This window comes from Melospiza melodia, chromosome 6, assembly GCF_035770615.1.
Source record: "Melospiza melodia melodia isolate bMelMel2 chromosome 6, bMelMel2.pri, whole genome shotgun sequence".
Classification (NCBI taxonomy): domain Eukaryota; kingdom Metazoa; phylum Chordata; class Aves; order Passeriformes; family Passerellidae; genus Melospiza; species Melospiza melodia.
This window is the reverse complement of record NC_086199.1, coordinates 7,389,811-7,409,266: the sequence shown is the minus strand read 5'-3', so window position 1 is coordinate 7,409,266 and position 19,456 is coordinate 7,389,811. Positions and strand designations below refer to the sequence as shown.

Genomic DNA, 19,456 nt, shown 5'->3' with positions numbered 1-19,456 from the left:
AGCAGGAAGGGACCAGCTCTTAAGGCTCTGGCAGGTCTCAGATTTCCTAGGGGTTTAAAAGCACTCAACACTTCCAGGGGAGAAGTGACAGATTTTAACAAGGCAGAAGAAGAGCCCAGTGAGCAAATAACTTGGGAAGTTGCTCTTTCTTTTCATTATGTTCTTTCTCTTACTGGTTCTTTCAATTATTATTCCTGACTGTTCTAATTTCTCTTGCTTATTAATTTTTCTAATGCTTCCTTCAATCACATATATCCATTTCTTCTAGGATGTTACACATGGTCTGTGAGAAGACAAGAAATAAATACATTTGGTACTTCTGTTGATTTCAGAATTCTTCTGGCAGGATCCATCTTCTCTGGTTGCTTTGCTGCTGTACAGAGTATAAAGAAACATCCAATTATATTCTTTATGCCTAGGTACAGCTCTTACCTCAAATTAACTGAATAATCAAATGGAATTGAGGTATTTCTGTTTCTTGTATGCTGCTTTGGGATTAGAGCTGTGATGACATTGCTTATAGATATAGAAGACACCATCTCTGTCTTTGTACATTGAATCTGAGATAAAGTGCCTTAAAGGCAAGGGGAGTCCAAACAGATTTCTAAAATATAGATTCTAAAAAAAAAAAAAAAGGTAGATTCTAAACAGATTTCAAAAGATAACTGATTTCTTAGCAACCTTGGCTACAACAATGGAAAAATTATGTTTTGTGTTATGACTTCTGCACAACACAAAGTAGAAGAATGGTGGATGCTGAAGGTAAGGAAATTGAGCTCATCAGTGCTCTGGGTTCTTATGGTGTTTTTGAAAAAGTGGAACATCTTAATGAACAAGACCAGACTGTGCTTGCCACTACTACTTGCACATCTGACCTGCAGGGAAAGTCAGTGTAAATTTTCAACTTCACATGCAAAATTCAGTGTGATTGACTCCTCCTCTCTTAGGATGATGAATTCTGGTATCAGGAGGCTGCAATCTTGTCTCAGTTGCTGTAATTCTGTGGGATGCCATGCAATAACTGAATGAGCAGAAACATAATCCAGTGAGATGAATACTCATTAATTAATATTAAAAATACAACTATGTATTCCCCTTTCCACTACAGACTGTTGCAATAAGGTAGAAAAATTAAATAAAGGATTCATAAAATCAGGCCTGCTCTGATTATATTATATTATATTATATTATATTATATTATATTATATTATATTATATTATATTATATTATATTATATTATATTATATTATATTATATTATATTATATTATATTATATTATATTATATTATATTATATTATATTATATTATATTATATTATATTATATTATATTATATTATATTATATATCAGTGGCGGGCCTTGTCAAGCTAGCACTTTGCAAGTTCCCATGTGAAAGCAATCCTGCTGTGAGCAGTTCCTTAACATAAAAATCTCTTCCTGGGTGAAAAACAACTAACACGTGCATAAACATTAAATCCATCCCATGAGAACCAGTGGAGAAAATATGTAAAGAATTTAAGAGTAGAGAGATTTGATGGATAAGTAAAATACTTATTTTACTAACCAATAAAGTAATTGGCAAGAAAAGTGCTAACCAATTGGAGTCACACATGAGGTCTATAAAAATGAGTTGTGTGAGTAAAGAATGGGCTTTTTCCACCATGAAGAAAATGGATTCTTGTGTGATTTATTCCAATAGTAAACTCTTCCTACAGGGTACAGAAATCTGTAAATTTAATCTGCAAGTACTTCAGATACAATATTGGGCCACAAAGTACTAGTAAAGGCAACAATATGTTCCATATATTAATGCAGGTTTTCCTGAAGCAAACTTCAGATGAAAAATCTGGTGAGTAGATTTGAAAAAGACACCCATCTTTGGTAGTCCCATCTGAGAGCAGGGAGGGAGCACAGCACACATGGATGTCACTCAGGTCTCTGGCAATATTTTCCTGTGAGCCTCATCATGGGGGACTTGGGAATTCCTACTGCTTTACAAGAGCAACAAACTGCTTTTGTCACTCAGAGTCTGATGGAGCACTAGGACATTTTTAGTACTCAGAAACAATTCCACTGATGTTTACTTCCCAAACATCATGTAAGTCATTAACTGTTGCTGAAACAGTCAATTCATACATTCAGGAAAGCACTTTGGAATTATAATTTAGGTGTGTTGAGAAGTAACTGTGCCACCCTTGCCTTGTATTCAAATCTGCTCATCAGTCTTTGTTTTAGGGCATATAAACAGGAGGAATTCAAGATGTTCAGGGGACATGCTCTGTACAATTAATTCTTGTAATATGGGGAAGGCTTCCTTTGGGGGAAAGGAAATAAGTGTGCAGAACAGCATATAAACAAATATCAGAGGAAATGTAACCAGCCTGAGAGAGGCAAACAAGTTTGTTTCAATGCAGAAAGTTTCTCAGAACTTGAAAACTCTCCATGGTGCTGAGAAACTTCAGGAGCAGCTCAGCGAAAGGATGGTGTCAACAGCCTCAATTTCCAATCTGAACAGTAAGTACAGCAATCCTATTTTACTGACCAGGCAGAGCATATTGCTGCAGATTGCTAGCACAGTGGCATCAAGGCAATTTTTTACAGCTCTTTTCAAGTCAGATGGCTGAGCACAATGTTACCCAAGTCAGACCAGTGCACAAAAGTTAGCAGCTGATGCAGTTTTAACATTTTAACCCAAATTTGTAATTTGTATTAGCTGGAACAAGATGTTTTCATTTGACCACAGATGCTTCAAGCAAATCAGTAGGTAGAGCTACTTCTTCCAGCACCTACATATTTCACAAAATTTAGAAAATCACTGGCAGACTTTCCCCATCCCATTCTTTCCACAATAAACATCTTATTTGATTATAAACAAATTATTTGATTAATTACACCACATCTGTCTGACAAAACCACTAGCTTGGGGAACTTAGCTCCTTGTGAACAATTAGAATGTTTGAGTACAATTTCTGACTTATTTCCTTTATTTATTAAATGTATTTTGCAGAAAAAAAAGAATCACAGCAGAACCCTAAGTGTTTTGGAAGGATTTTAGAGGGCTAGAGAAAAAGAAGTATCTGGAAAGGTGGTCAGTTTGAAAACAGATCAAGGCTCCACAGGCTATGAAATAGAAAAATATGAAGAAAGCATATGTTGGAATCAGTCACTGATGAGCTGCACTTGGCCAAAAGAGCACTTGAAGAAATAGCAAAACGAGGAAAAAAAAGAGCCAGGTACTTTTTTTCCTCTCTATTGCTATTACAGTGAATCATCACAGTCTCTTAAGACACTCTTTAAAACCGTATTAAACAGGTTTTTGGTCCTCTAGTTAATGCAAGCTGGCTCTCTGCTGGAGTGATGGTAACTTAAAGAGTTTTTAAGAGACTGCTTCAGCAACCTGAAAGAATGAGTTTTGCCACAAAAAGAGATAGAATGCATTGCAGGAACTGAACAAAAGAACTGTTTGGAAGAGAGGAGTCACAAGAACTGTATTGTTTTTTTAAAAAGCAACCAGGAGTTGGTTTACTGAGAGTTAAAAAAAAAAAAAGAACAAACAACAATTTCAGAGGTTTAATTAAAATCAATTTTGATCTTTTTATTAAAAATTATTTTAGTAACAGTCTCACTGCTTTCATACCACTGCTGTTATTATTGCTGGGAAAGAAATGTTCAGTGCTTCACTACAGCATGCAGGCATCACAGAACATGTTATGAAGAAAATGTGCTTTAATAGCAACGCATTGCTGGTATCAGATGCAAACATTAGATGCATAGAGTAATATAGAGTTGCAGTTAATTACAACTTGTCATCTTTGGGTTCTTTAGCATCAGAACAACTAGGAAATCCATTCAATAAAATCAGAGTTGTGATGATTTGGGCACTAGTTTCAAGAGATTAGAACAGGAGCCCATATTCTATGAATGGCTCTGCTCTTATTTGCAATACAGAGAGTAGCTCTCATACATAAAAGCTCCCAGGTGGATTTCTTTCATTTTGCTCTGCAGCAATATATGTTTAAATATATCTAGAAGGAAGTAAAAATACATATAGATGTGTGTGTACATATGTATGTTAAATTTTAAGTTTCCAGCAGCCTTTTTGTTAAGATGGTGGCATCTTCAGATCCAGGTGGATAATGATGATTGTAAGAGATGCAAAGTTGTTTCCCAAGAGAGAAACACGGGGATTACAAATTATGTGCAATATTTTAGGATCACCTATAAAGCAGCAAGAAAAGGCTTACAGTTTAGAAACTTGTATATAGATTAACATCTCACTTCCATTACATAGAAAATATTTACAGTGTAGTTTTCCCATTAATGGTTGTATAAATTGTTTAATCTACTTTTCACAGTATGGGAAATTGGAAGGAAATAAAAATAAAAATGAGTGCAAAGTACAGTCAGGAGATAATGAGTTCAATTACATGTGGGTCTAACTCGTGTTTTTTCTTCCCAAAAATGTAACTGAAGGAGTGGTAGGTAAGTCCAGCCCTACTGGTTGCTATATTATGTTAAACAGTCTATTTCCACAGAGCCATAATTGTGAATTGTAGGGAAAATTACTTTGGCTGCCTTTGGACCACCTTTAAGTTGAAATACTTCAGGTTATATATGTTAGTAGTTCATCGCAGTTCTGGAAAATGTGTTTAACCAAGGCTGTTTCCCTAATGAGAGAGGAGCTGGGCATGACAGTGCTCTGGATGCCCTCGCCCTGTGGCACAAGGGGATCTTGGTGAGTGGGGGCAGTCAAGGCAGAAGATGGTTGGCACTGCTGGGGCTGCTCTTGGCAGCCCCCTGGCACCCCTGGGCTGGGTTTAGATTCCCTGAAGCACAGAATCTGTCTGCAAGCAGCCTTCCTATCAAAACCTCAGGTGTTTTGGTGAGCTCAAGTAACTGGCTTCAGGATGTTCAGGTCCTGGGGACCTGAGTGTGCTGTTTGTCTTTGCTCTTCTTTGGTTAATTTTGGCACAGAATGCGAGAAAAGCTGAGTCCATGGAGTCTTGGGATGATTCTGGATTTTGAATGCTGGTTTTTCTTCATTTTAATCTCATATGAAAGTAGTGATCCTGGCCTTGGTGAGTTTAATGGCAAGAATTCCACTGACTTCAGCAAGAACATGAATTCTCAGAAAGACCATGCCCTTCCACCAGTAACAGCTTCATATTACTAAGAATTTAGGGGCAGGTCATAAAAATATATAGAAAGGAGGTCACATTCCCAGAAAAGAATCACTGAAATAGTTTTGAAAATGATTTTTCCAACACTAATAAAGAAAATGTAATAGTCCATTTTATGCTCCTGTCCTTAGGCTATGCCTTATACCATGATCAATATAAAAGAAAATTATATTTCCTTGATTACTCATTCAAGCAGAAAATGAGTTCTGTTACCTGGAAATTTAGAAGTTTCCCACGTAATTGGATAGCCTTTGTACATCTTCAATTTTTGATGTTATTGGGTAGTTCATGTTATTTACTTAGATGTTTTAGTCTAATCATTTCTTTGACAGGTTAAAATATCACTATTACAGTGGGAACATTCTCCTGATAGTGGAAACCATTTAACAAATTAGATGCTCAATGCAATTTGCTGGTCAGTGATGCAGAATATACAGTGCATGTGCAAGAAATAGTTTAAATATCAACTAGAAACTAACTATGCAAATTACACAAAAGGATCCTGCATTGTGCTGCCTCTTTCCCCTTCTTCCAAGAGTGCAGAAGACACTGTCAGGAATAATTTGAGCAAATAAATTGTATAGAAATCTGTCTGTAGGCTCTGTCTCAGAAATTGCAGGCTCTTCTTTCAGTGCTGAGCACACTCAAAAAGAAATAGAGTTTAGGATTTGAAGGAGAGTGGATTAACCAGGAGTATTCGTCATTTCTCTCTGGTACTCATGCAATAATCATCAGTCTTGAGGAGTGCCTGCCAAAGACAGGCTGGTACCTTTCAAAGTGTTGTAGGGAAGATATCTGCCACCTTGGCTGGCAAGAGTGTCCCTGAGGTCCCTTAGCCCTGGTGTGGGCCCTGTTGGATTTGTGACCAGTGCACAGCAGCAACAGCAGTGACAAATGGAGATCTCCCAATTCCTGCACCTGCTGGAGTTCCAGCAGAGCTGAGGTTTAACTTCAGCCAGAACGTACCCCCCTTGCTCACTCTTTCTTCCCCCCAGCTGGTGGGATGGGGAGAGAATTGCAAAAGTAACGGTGAGCAAACCTGTGGGTTCAGATAAAGACAGTTTGGTAGGGAAAGCAAGAGACACCCCCACAAGCAAAGCTGAACAAGGAATTAATTCACTGCTTTCCATAGTCTGGCAGGTGTTCAGCCATCCCCAGTAGAGCAGGGCCCCATCACACCTAACAGGGAGTTGGGAAAACAGAGTTTTGTTTTCTGGTTCATGCACAGAATCACCAAAAAGAAAATCTGTGCCTTTCATCCTCATTTCTCTCCTAATCCATTTCTGATTCTTCAGGCTCTGGTGTTGTCTGCTTGGCAATTTCCCCACTAGCCCTAGACTGCATGTATTTTATCTTCTTTCTTGTGACTGTGTCTTTGTACATGCACACTTCTGGTGGTTTTTCCCCTCTACATCTCCCAAAAGAGGTATATTAGCCAGATGGTTTTAGTTTGCATGTTACAAAGATTTCATCTATATAGAATAATTGCATAGAGTCATTATTTTATGTGTAAAATTTGTTCAGCCATGGGCCTCTCTTGAGAGCCCTATTCCATTCCTTCCTAATTCCTACCATTACTATTACCACATCTCTTCACAAAATAGAAAATTAATTAGTGAGATGTCTCTAATGTTCATTATTTTTTTGGCTATTCAAGATAAAATAGCTTTGAGTGATAAGTAGGAATGCTGTTTGCATTCAGTTGCACTCACCATTTCTAGTTTTTGACACCTTTTTATTACATTTGTGACTGGTGCAGCAAAAGTGACTGCAACTTCTGCTGGGTTCAATATTCACAATCCTGTGGATTCTGTGAATATCCTCTCCCAACTTTCTTCCTGCCTCCTTGTTTCATGTGAGGATCCCTCAGAGCTTTGCTCCTCATCTCGTTCATGAGGAAAGTGTCAGAAAGAGATTAAGGTTAAAATGTCAGGTTTCTCTCATTTTTAGGTGTTGATTTTATGTGTCCAGACCCCAATCCTTTCAAGTGCACTCTGCATTATTGGACTCTCAGATGGAAGCTGCCCTTTGAAAACGAGCCATTGTTGCTTCTTGCTTTCCACATTCTCCTTGTTAAAAATCTCTTTAGGCTGATGGGTGTGCCAGTTTCTTTCCATTCTAGCAGAAAGTGGGAATAGCAGTGAGCCCCTCTGCTTAACACTAATTGGAACATGGGAAGCTCCTTCAGAGACCACTCTGAATGCCAGTAAAACCTGGAACTGTTGATCTCCTTGTGAGTGAGTGGGTGTGTGATCAAAATAACCAAGGAAGAGTCAACTAAAAAGAGGAGTGCTTCTGGTATGAACTTGAGAGAAGAACAAAAATTGCTTGGAGCATTTTTGTAAAAAATATTTCTGCAAGAATAAAATCAACTTCCACATGATTATTTCCCTGATCAGAGAACAAGAGGTTTATGTGTGTTCTGCAAATAAACAGCCAGAGAGAGGTGACTGCAGACCTCCCACAGTATAGAAGCATGGGCTTAGGACAGAGTTAGACCATGAACACCCACCAAAAAATGGTTTGATGAGCACTCAGATTAAAACCATGGTAGATTGGACCTGAGCTCATCCAGACCATCTTTATTTAGGTGCTGTGAATCTTCTGATTCCTTTAGCAAAGTAATAGGTGCCATGTTCTCTGCTAATACATTGGCAGCATATTTTCTCTGATGTTCTATTGCATTTAAAGCTTATTTGAATTGAAGACTTTGCCTACATTCCTAATTATTCTGGAGAAAACCCACCCTTCTGTCCCTCCCTCCCTGTCCTTTTGCTGGGATAACTTCCATGTGAAATTCCCAAGCTGGGGTGGCTTCTCCTGGATCAGGGGTGCTCCAGAGCCTGAGGGACAGGGAAGGACCATGTGGACCTGAGAAGGCAAGAGAGGGACACAGCTGCTGGTGATGGCAGCAACCTGTCAGACAGGAGGAGATGTCCAAGCCAACCACTGCCAGTGGCTGCTGCCATCAAGGACATTGATTTTGAGGGGAAATTGAACTAAAGTTGCTGCAAAATGAGATCTGATTTAGAAAAACTGTACATTAAAAAGATATGTAGTTAGAGCTACCAGGTTCTTTATCTACCTCTTTGTGGTGACGCTGAAAAGAGAAACAGCAGTTTCACCACTGTGATCTTTGAGGTGGCAAGCTGTTCTTAAGTACCTACAAAGATCAAAAAATGAAGTTCAGTTGCTTCAATTGCTGTAAAAACTTTAAGAACCTCTCAGCCACTTCAGGTGCCTTTGTAACTCTCTTCTCTTGTTCTGCTGGCATCATCTTCTGTGTTTGAACTTTGCTTTGCCAGTTAGATTTGGGTTATCTGCTACGGACAGAAAATGTATTTCAGCTTACTTGAGAATATTGGTTATCTTTAAGAGAGACTGAATTCAGAGCAGCTGTTCTGGATGTCTGTTAAACTATTAAAGGGCAGTGGGTGTGACCAATTACATTTCAGCTCCACACCAAAGCCACTTCATTAGAGACTGCTTTAAGCCAGCAAGCCTTGTCTGTCTTGCCCAATTTTTTGCCCCCTCCCATTGCCTACTTTCTGGTAAGATCATTGCAAAGAGAGGAGGCAGAAAGGAGTAATTTTCAAGTTTAGGTGGAGCAGATCTCATAAACAGGTATATGACATTAGCTGTTATCTTCTGGAATGGCATGGTTCACTTTTTGTATCACCTGTCAGCTGTCTGTAAGGTTGTTAATTCTCTCTGCTGAATTTTGTGGCTTTATGGAAAGAGCAGCCTTTTCCAAGTACTCCTACACTATAATGTGTGTTTTTGGGGTTTGTTGCCTAAACTTGTCTAGTAGGCTAAATGTAACCAGATTAAATGAAGAGGAATAACTAAAAGCCTTCTCAAAAATACTTTTGACTAGTGTTAACTGTAGGGTAGATGGGAAATGAATCCATTGTCACTAGTCCTTAGTGTTTGGGGAGGAATTCCTTTAGGGATGAAGTCGCAGGTTGGGGCCCTGGAGGGCATATGAGGTAGGTGAAAAGGAGGAGAAGGAAATGAATATTAATTTCCTGGACAGCAAGAAAAAAAATTCCTTCCCCATGACCAAACCATGGTTGTGTATTGGCAAGAAACAGCTTATGTTTGAAATGTTTGTATAAAAGGGCTCATTTCTGTAATCTCTATTCCCCAATTTCTCTGGAAGCAGAAAGCCTGGAGAAACAAGATTTGATTTTGGGGAAGCAGAGTTGCCTCCTTCAAAACACCTGCCAGTAAGCTAAGATCTCAGAAGAAAAGCAATATTTGTTTATTATAATGTCTTCATTTAACTGCTACTTCAGGACTAATGTGTCTACACAGTGAGAGTGTGATATGGAGACTGCTGGGTTTTTCATGTGTGATTTATATAGATGTTTTAGATCCATGTTGAGTTTCGTCTGGAAACCCAGGTTTTCTACATTTAAAAACCAGCTTGAATTCAAAATGACCTATGTTGAATGTGTATTTAATGAGGTAAATTGGAGGAAGAGAAAGTCACACAGAATCAAGGAACACAAGTTTCACATTCTCAGCCAGTGACTTTCAGTTCTTTACTTTAGTTGTCTCTTGCCAAGAGTACAACTAATTGAGAAGAGAATGAAATACTGCAGCAATCTTCAATCCTAATGAACGTTGCAATAATTTAATATGAAAGAATTTAAATCTTTAGTGTGGTACTGGGGTAGAAGCTGTGGTAGCAAAGCAAGGTATTCACCCACTGTGTACTCACAGCAAATGAGGAGAATATACCTTTGCACAAAACAACACAGGATTGAATAGTTTCCTTCAAATTCTTTTAGGCATAATTGTGCTATTTATTTCTGCTAATGTAATATTGCATCCTTATTTTCCTTAAAATCTACATCATTTTATGGATATGTGAAAAAATGTGGAGCTATTTTACAGCTATCAGCAAGTGTCCTTAAGGACAAAGCCACAGCAATGTAATGAGGTCCATAAGAACCTGTAACCACTGATGAACAGTGTCCAGGAAGATTCTTTCTGCAGTTCTGCTCTGGCCCTGCTTCTTCACTCCTCCCTCAGAGAGATGCTTTTACTGTAACACCTCTAAAACTTGTTAGAGGTGGTAAAAATGTTCTTTGTTAAGTGAATCCTCAAGTTAAGCCACTCTTCAAATTGCTTACACAGTGTGAATTTGCTGGACAGCCAAGTCGTGACTGCGAGACCTGGTGCTAAATATAGAGGGAGTGCTGGGGAGAAAACTCTGCTTTTTTAGGATTCTATGGACAGTGCACACCATGGGATGGGCACAGCCTGTCCTGTGGTCCCAGGAGCTGCTCAGCCTGCAGTAATTTCAGGTGATAATGATGTAGGTAAATTATTCTGTCAGGGACAGGACAGTCATCCAGGATGGGCCTGCATTGTCAAGCAGATAAATCTATCCATTTTATTCACCACCTTTGTCTAAAGGAACTGCTTTTTTAATCTATTGGCAATAATGTGTTTTCCTTCATGTACTTGGACACACAGGGGAGCATAACATCCTGAACTGCATCTGATTTGGATTATTTTTATCTTGTGTATTGCCTCAAGGCTCCTTGTAGCTGCTCCCCATGTCTGCTAAGCAGATGCTGCTTCACTTACAAACTGCTGCAGCTTGGAGTCTAATCACTCCTTTTTATGTGTGGAAACTCCTATCTTGACACTCCCATCTTAACAACCCCCCGCAAAAGTGTTGAAAATATTAGTTTACATTATATATATATATGTGTGTATATATATATATATATGTATATATATATACACACACGCAAAAAAAAAAAATATATAAAAGAGAGAGAAGAGAATGTGATTTATTTTTCTTTGTTTGCTGCCAGCCAGGTCCTGATTGTTTACCTAGATGCTCTTCATTCCATTTGGTTATCTAACACATAAAATCTTTAAAACAATCTGAATTTTCCTTCATTGGAGGGTTTTGTTCATATTACCCAAAACAGCCGTGGCTCCTAAGAGAGTGGAGATGTGAATGGAGAGGAAGGATACAATCCACAGGTAACCCCTTTCATGCTGCTCCCAATGCTTATTTGGTTCCCAGGAATTTGGAGTAAAAGACTTACAGGACCAGGGTCTGGTCCACAGAATGTTGAGGGGATACATCAGGATGTGAAGAGAATGGAGCCCTTTTATGTGCAAAAAAATAAGTTGCACTTCTAGCAGGAAACCTTTATTATCTGTCCCATTAGCCCTGAGGGTGGCTGGGAACATGACCTGGTCCTTAAACAGACATAAATGGGATTACATAGACACCAGTCACACTCCATGTAATAACTAATCATCAAAAAGCACTGGCATTTAAATCCCCTCCCTAGCTTGCAAAAGGCTTTATCTTTTAAAACAAAAGGAAATTCAAATTAAAAGCACCAGTGTTTGAGCCAGCAAAACAGTGATGTGAGGAGACAAGGAGGCTCAAGGAAAGCACAGAGAAACAAGGTAGAGACAAATTTGATACTGAGAAAAATTGCATTAGCAAAAAGTAATTATAGGAAAGGCTGACTGAGTAACAGTGATATTACCTTGGTCTGGTTTTGGCTGTGCTTGCAGAGATGTTGATAGCAAAGGAGGCAGAGCTGTTTCAGCTCCTAATTCTAACAAGTAGTTTTGGAAAGTTGTGTAGGCTTGAAGGTGTTTTGGTGTCCAAAATAACATGAAGCTTTATCCAAGCAAATTTATAAGCTTGGTATATGGCTTTATCTGAGATAATTTATAAGCAAATTTATTAATTTCTCTTGAGTAAATTAAATTAATGCTTAACAACTAATCAAGGATTTTGGAAGACATTACAATGTACAAGTGAGAAATGGATCTTGCTGGCTGTGTTCAAATTTTATGAGATTTTCTGTTGTTCTGGTTTTATGTTTGTTTGGTTTTGTGTGATTTTTTGGTAAATGCTTACTCAGTATGGTGGTTTTGGCTAGGGTAGAGTTATTTTTGTTTGTAGCAGCTAGCATGGACTATGCTTTGAATTTGTGCTGGAGAAGGCAGATCTGGAAGCATCAGTGGCTGTGCATGAGGTGTGCTGGAGCAGGTCCAACCCTAAGGCATTGCAGTTTGTGGGTAAGTGCAAGCTGGAGCAGGAAGGAAGGGAGCAATGTTAAACCATAAAACCTCACTAAAGGGATTGGGAGCGGACATGGTGATGGAAATACCTTTCAATTGTTGTGATCCATGACTTGATTTGTATGTTATGGGAGTTGCTACAGCAGGAGCCACCAGAAGCAGTGGAGGACAATCCTTACAGCTGCAGCAGACGCCCAACCTGAGCTGCCTTTGGTTTCTGATAACCCCAGAACACAGCACCTCTCGTGTCCTGAGTGAGCACCATACCAGGTGGAACACAAAATCATGGGCTCAGTGAACCTGTTGGGCATTTTGGGGATGCTTGTGGTCTTTTATGGACATTTTACAGCCATTTCACATGGGTGCTCCATAGGCTAAGGGAATGTTATCTGTGAAATGTATCAAAGAGTGAGAATGTAGATGGTAGGTGATGATGATGTGTATGATGTAAATGGTTGGGGATAAGAAGTGGAGATTGTGCTGGTTTGGGCTGGGGTGGAGTTAATTTCCTTCACAGTAGCTAGTATGGGGCTGTGCTTTGGATTTGGGCTGGAAACAGTGCTGATAACAGAGGGATGATTTTATTATCACTGGACAGCGCTTACACAGAGTCCAAGCTTCTCAACACCCCACCAGTGAGGAAACTGGGGCTGCACAGGCAGCCAGGAAAGGACACAGCCAGCACAGCTGACCTCAGCTACCAAAGGTGTGTTCCAGACCACAGGGTGTCATATCAGCATACAAAACTGGGGGAAGAAGAAGGAAGCGAGGGGGACATTTGGAATGATGGCATTTGTCATCTCCAGTCGCTGCTGGGTGTGATGTAGCCCCTCTCTCCTGCCTGCCCATGGGAAGTGATGAATGAATCCCCTGTTTTGCCTTGCTCGTGTGGGAGACTTTTGCCTTACCTGTTCAACTGTTTTTATTTCAACCCACGAGTTTTCTCACTTTACTCTTCCAATTCTCTCCCCCATCTCACTGAGGGGAAGTGTGTGAGTGGCTGTGTTGCAGGCTGGGGTTAAAGCATACATAAGCTTTTTTTTTTAAAGCATAAAAACTTTGTTTTACATGCAGTAAAACAAAGCCATTATCCCAAATGGGTTCCAGTTAATTTGCTTTTCTTGAAAATGAATGTAGCTACATTGAAGAAAAATACCCCCCCCCCCCGTCTGTGTTTGTGCATCTGGTATTTAAAAAACAATGCCAAAGGAGTTTATTTATTATGCTGCCCAAAATGTCTAAGATGAGTACATTCCTGCTTCTGAGCAAATGTTAATTATGTTTCAGGTTTTCCTGTGACAAAGATATAAAAAGTTTGATTTAGCCTTTTAAAAACCTCAGTGTCTGATGCCAGAAAATGCTGGTTAATTAACCTTCAGATTTCTGTGCTACATATGAGAATGCTTGGCTTATAAAATGATTCCATCATGTAAGAGCCTTAACTGCAGTGAACGACAAATTCAGAGGCTTGTTATGTCAGAAAGGAGGAGGAGGAACTTGTGTTTAGGTCTTGCCTTCAGAGGGAAAGGAAACACTGATAGTATCCCTGTAACCTTGCACTGATGAGCAGGCACCACATTGCTTTGGCAAGATTCATATTTGAGATCTGATGACTAAGTGGTGGTGGGCACAGCTGCTTTTAGAATCAGAGATAAAGGAAAGGAGGAAAACAAATCCAGAATTGCTATGAGAAAATCTTGCTGACATGTAATGCTGTCAGAGCATTTATAAAGAACAGAAACCCCATTCAGTGTCATTCAGGTACGTGCTATATTGAATGGAATATTTGTTGTTGTAAATGTTGCCAAAGGTCTGCAATTGATAATCTCTGGATTTTTGAACAATAGCTTTTGTGAGGGAAATGAGATAGGTAAATTATTGAGAGTGTTAATTTTGGTTCCAGTGTAAATCTGTTCTTAAAGTCTATCAGTTTATGCAGATTAAGTGATCTTCCAATGGGCTTGGGGTTTTTAAATATTTGTGGGTACAGAGAAAATGATGAAAGTTTGCTATTTTTTAGGTCTTTGGCTTAAGAATCTTATTAGAATAGGATTGCTGCACTGAGAGCAGAAGGAGTATTTTGGTACATACATGGTGTTTTAAGGTTTTTGGGAAATTCCACAGATAAATATACTAATAAAAGCTAAATGCCTCTTCCAAGCATCATAGCAATTGGTAAAACCTGATCCAAACCAAATTGGGGTTACTGGGGCTCTCTTGACTTGACTTTTGAAATTCCAAGTCTCTCACTGATAAATGTCTCAGGTTTTGTTTTGACTGTTCTGAAGTACTTTTCCCATTGGAGTCAGTGATATAGATTTACACTCTTTTATTAAAATCTTCAGCTTTAAGAAGGATCTTCCTCATTAGACAATAAGATCCAAGCCTGTTTTTTAAGTTTGCTTTTGGCACTGCTAAAAGGTTTATTTAACAATAACTAAAGATTGGACAGCACATGTGTAAATCTTCATCAAACCCATCAGAGACTTTGCCTGAATGCTCATAAAACACTTTTGGCTAGAAATGGCAAGAATGATCTGGTCTTTAATCCTGGATGCTTTATAACCAGGGTTTTATTAGAGAAAATAAATTACAGCCTGGAGAGAGGATAAACAGCAAATTGTGCAGTTTATACCTTGGAATGGTTGGTAAATGTGCTATTTCTTTCTGGGAAAGGGTTCAGCCTTGTCATACAGAGACTGATGCACAATTACAATTTGTGTGTAGAGGAAGTTTTGATATGATTATGGGTGGATGAGAAACTGCTCTTGGACATAAAGTCATTTACCATTTGCTTCTGATGTGCTCGGTGTTACCAGCAATGTGTTTCCTCATCCATATCCTTGAAATTCCTTGCTCATCTGTTGTCCCCACGAGAGGGGGAGTTCCAAGACTGGTGCTTTTACTGAAGCAACAAATACACGTTGTATTTCTGATTTGAAGCTTGAAAACTTTTATTTGGTGTTTGAGAACTTTATTAAAAGTCTTCTTTCTGTTTATGAGCAAAGTTCAAGCACTTCTCTGTGGCTGTCCTCCGTTTTGCTTTCCTTTCTGAACTTCTCTGTACATTTTAAAATAAGATGTATCTTGCATTTTGCAGACACAGTGACTGCAACACAGCATTAGTGGAAGACAGCTGTAGTGTCTTCCCTGTCAGGCTGGTAACTCTGTGTGTGAGTGAACAGCTCAGCTTTCTCATGCTCTAAAAGGAGAAATAACAATAAAAATTTTGGACCTGAAGGGATGGAGCAAATCTGATGCTTCTTTGCAGTTTATCTCATCAGTGCTGTAAAGGAGAACCAGTATGGAGCTTCAAGTATTGCTGGAGAAAGTGGAAACACACAAACTATTTTATATCCTTAAGAATTTTTTGGCTGATTACCTGAAAAACTTTAAATATCACAGGAAGAAAATGCTCATAGTTTTAGAGGTGTTCTTAAAATGTTGCAACTGCAGAATTGTCTTCAAGAAGTCAGTTAATGTGTCTGTAATGATGTTCTGATCAAGAATGATTAAAATATATTAATTAAAACAACTATAAATCCAGTTAGTATATGATTTCTTTAAATGCTCTTAGTTTTAGTTCTGGTTCTTGAATATTGGCTTAAAGGTAAAAGTAGCAAAAAGCTTGCAGTGATAAGGGATGGTGATCCAGGGGGCTGACCAGGTTTTATATCCACTATTTTACTGTGCTCCTATTCAGCTATCTGCATGCTTTTGCTAGCAGGAAAGAAATACTCACACAAAAGAGTTTGCTGGTCCATTCCTTGAGAGACAGGACATAAGCTCAGCAGGCAGAAATTCCAGAATATTTTCTAAGATTTCATTTTAATAAGACTAGGAGGGCATTACAATTTTGTCTTAATTAATATGTTAGACAAATGTCCATCTGTGAGAGTCATCAACAAAATTCCAACTGACTCAGCTGAGACAGGTTTTACTCGCAATAAAAGGCAGGTTTTCATGTCTGGGTTAATGATGAGACAAATCTGGAACAGCTTGCTTTGTTTAAGGGACTAAAACATATGCACAAACTTTTGTTACCTGTGGATGGTGCTAAATAAATCAGACCTGGGGTTTCATGCAGCTTTACAAGATTGTTTCAGAGCTTGAAAGGCAGGAATAAGCAATGCCTTGGTTTCTGTGCTCTTTCAGTGATTTAGTGATGGTGGAGAAAAAGTAAAGGCATAATGACTCATTTATGAGGTGATTTTAAGTATTTTAAGTAATCAAAAATCAGGTATCAAAAACTGCATTGAAAAAACTTTATTTTAAAGAAGTTAGAATAAAATTGCAGAGGCAAAGATATTTAATCTTGAATTTGCTGTTAATGTGAAAGTGCACAACAAAATTAATGCAATTGGAATAGTCTTTTACAGAAATTCCAATAAGAAAATCAATTTACTATAGCTAAAGCCAGATAAGCAGCCAGAGGAGTTCTGCATTTTGTACATATTCAGACATAGATTTCATTTCTATACCACTGTAGATAAGATTGCTTATTCAAGTTTTATGACTAAAAAGACAAAAGTTTTACACTTCTAATTTACTCTTTGGCTACCTAAATTAATCCTATAGCATGAATCATTTGCATTGTAAAGAGGCTGTCTGGAAGAAAAACACTGTAAATAACACCATTTTATTTGGGGGGAGGAGAAAGTAGAATAAGACATTGCAAATTGGTCTGACAGGAAAAAAGTCCACTGCTCTTTCTTCACTCTTTAGGTCACTGAGATCTGAAATGATTATTCCCTGACAACATTTCTGCAAGGAAGGTTTTCTTTTGCCAAAGATTGCTCTGGTTATCACCATTGCTCCTGAGCCTCACAAAGCAGGAGGTTATTTGAGGAGCCTGAGGCATGGCATGTCCAAGGGAAAGCTTAGCCAGGAGCAATGAATCCTGCATTTCTGACATCCATGCCAAACAGAACCTCCCACCCTGGGTTTGGAGCTCTGGCAGGTCAGATCTGCCAGGATGGTGGAGCATGAACTGCAGAAATGGATGAATTCCCATGATTTGGGGATGTGTCCCACCCACTTGTGTGCCCAGACTTGTTGCCTGTAGATTGCCAGGGGTTTTAAGGGGCATTGAGGACTTTTCTCTTTTCTGCATTGGCAAAAGGACTTTTAATCTTTGCACTGGTCTTTATGCCCAGTGAAGAACAGCTGCTCCCAGGGAAAGTCTCATCTTTGCTTTCATCAACAATGAGATAGTGTCTCCCCTGAGAGTGCAGGAATTTTCAATTCCTGCTCTATCCCTATTGCCTGATTTACTTGTTTTTCTTCACATATTGACTTTTTTAGCCACCATCTCTCTCCTCTCAAATTTCTGCCTGGCATGAGTGCATTGCTGCAGGCTCTGCTCTCTTCATGCTGCTGTATATCCTCACAGCCCTCAGTGGGGAAAATGCTGTGGGAAAAGGGAATAAAGGAGGTGGAATTTTCAGTCCCCAATTTATTTATCATACAAGAGCTGCTGATTTGTTGTAAGAGTAAATAGAAGGAACTTGCCTTGAATCAAAAAATCTCAGCCCCTGTGCCAGCTCATGTCTATACCCTGCCAATAACAGAGAGAGTTATTCAGAAACCCTCCAAGCTGTGTTAAAGTTCGACTGGGCAAAATGAGGAATTTTATCCATGTGCTTTTTCTCTTGTTGAGGGCAGAGGGTTGAGCATGGCACTCTGCTCCTCAGCAGACTGGGGTGATGGAACATCTTTGCTGTGATGTGGGCTGTGGGATTTAGGTGTTGATCACTGAGTTTGCTGAGCACACCAAGCTCTGGTGCAGTCTCTGCTCTGCCTTTGTGGAATCCCACCTGGAGTGCTGCATCCATCTCTGGGACCCTCAACACAAGGAAGAAAGAAAATAAGATTCAGTGAGTCCAGGCCATGAAATTCATCAGAGGCTGGAGCACATCTCATACGAGCACAGGCTGAGAGAGCTGGGGTTGTTCAGACTGGAGAAAAGAAAGCTCTGGTACTTCCAGTGCCTACAGGGGCTCCAGGAGAGCTGAAAAGTGACTTTTTACCAGGATGTGTAGTGATAGAACAAGACAGAATGGCTTCAAACTCAAAGAGAGGAGGTTTAGGTTGGATATTAGGAAGAAATTCTTTCCTGTGAGGGTGGTGAGCCACTGGCACAGGTTTCCCAGAGAAACTGTGGATGACCCATCCCTGGGAGGGTTCAAAGCCAGGTTGGATTGAGTTCTGAGCAGTCTGGTCTCTTGGAATGTGTCCCTGCCCATGGCTGGGGGATTGAAATTAGGTGATCTTCAAGGTCCCTTCCAACCCAAACCATTCATGGATTCAGTTATATTTCTATGAATACACTTTTTGCAAATGACCAGAAAGAAATGGAGTGGACGAAGGCATATGTGCATTTGTTCTAGGACACTGTCATTAAGAAGGGAAATGTTGACTGAAGGAATTATTTCCTCCTGGATCCAAGGAACAGATGTATTCCATGCTGTTGGGGCAGAGCTATGGTGTGGCAATCAAAACAAGAATAATATTTTTAGAATTAGCTCCCCTAACTGGTATGTGCTGAGAGACCCAAGTGTGCTTCAGAGATGCTGGATGCAGGTGCACATCCCAGATCCACAAAAATCTAAATCCCCATGCTGGTCTTCCCTGCCCTTTCTTAAAGCATCAGATGCTTTATTTTTAAATAATGAAGTTCTTACTGGAAAAGGGTGCTGTTCTTTGTACTGGCTCCTGCCATGACACTGCGGCAGATTGAAGCATTATAACAAAATCCTCAGCTAGATCCTTGTAAATATAACTTCTGTAATAATTTTAATAGATGTTTCTTTTTTAATTGAGCACACTAAAATTTTCATGCCGAAATGCAAATATTCTTTTTGACCAAAAATTCAAAATAATTGAAATAATTGCGTGGAGAGTAAAGAAGCTGAGGTGTCTCAGTTTGCATTTGTATTCTTGAGCAGGTCAGTGGCTTTTCATTTCTGGTGTCTGAAACCCTAAGTCTATGAAACATACTTAAGAGATGCAAATCATAGAAAGCTTAAATCCACTCTCGGATCTGGTAACATTTTAATGATCCACAAACTTAAAGGCTAAAAACTAGTAAAGTCAACCTTAATTCTAGTTTGAACTGAGATCTGAAAATATTTTTCAGTAATGGGAAGGGAAATCTAGAGACCAATCAATCAAACATCCTGCTCAAAGTGAGTCTTTTT

General features: G+C 39.1%; 1 protein-coding gene across 1 annotated transcript in view; it reads left to right on the top strand.

Annotated features, from left to right (window-relative positions):
* Positions 1 to 13,797: 13,797 nt before the first annotated feature.
* The window catches only part of ESR2 (estrogen receptor 2), a 39,140-nt gene continuing 33,481 nt past the window's right edge, over positions 13,798 to 19,456 (top strand). The window contains exon 1 of the mRNA XM_063159777.1: positions 13,798 to 14,018. The gene's annotated coding sequence lies outside the window, so the exon portion shown is untranslated. The remainder of the gene's footprint in view (positions 14,019 to 19,456) is intronic.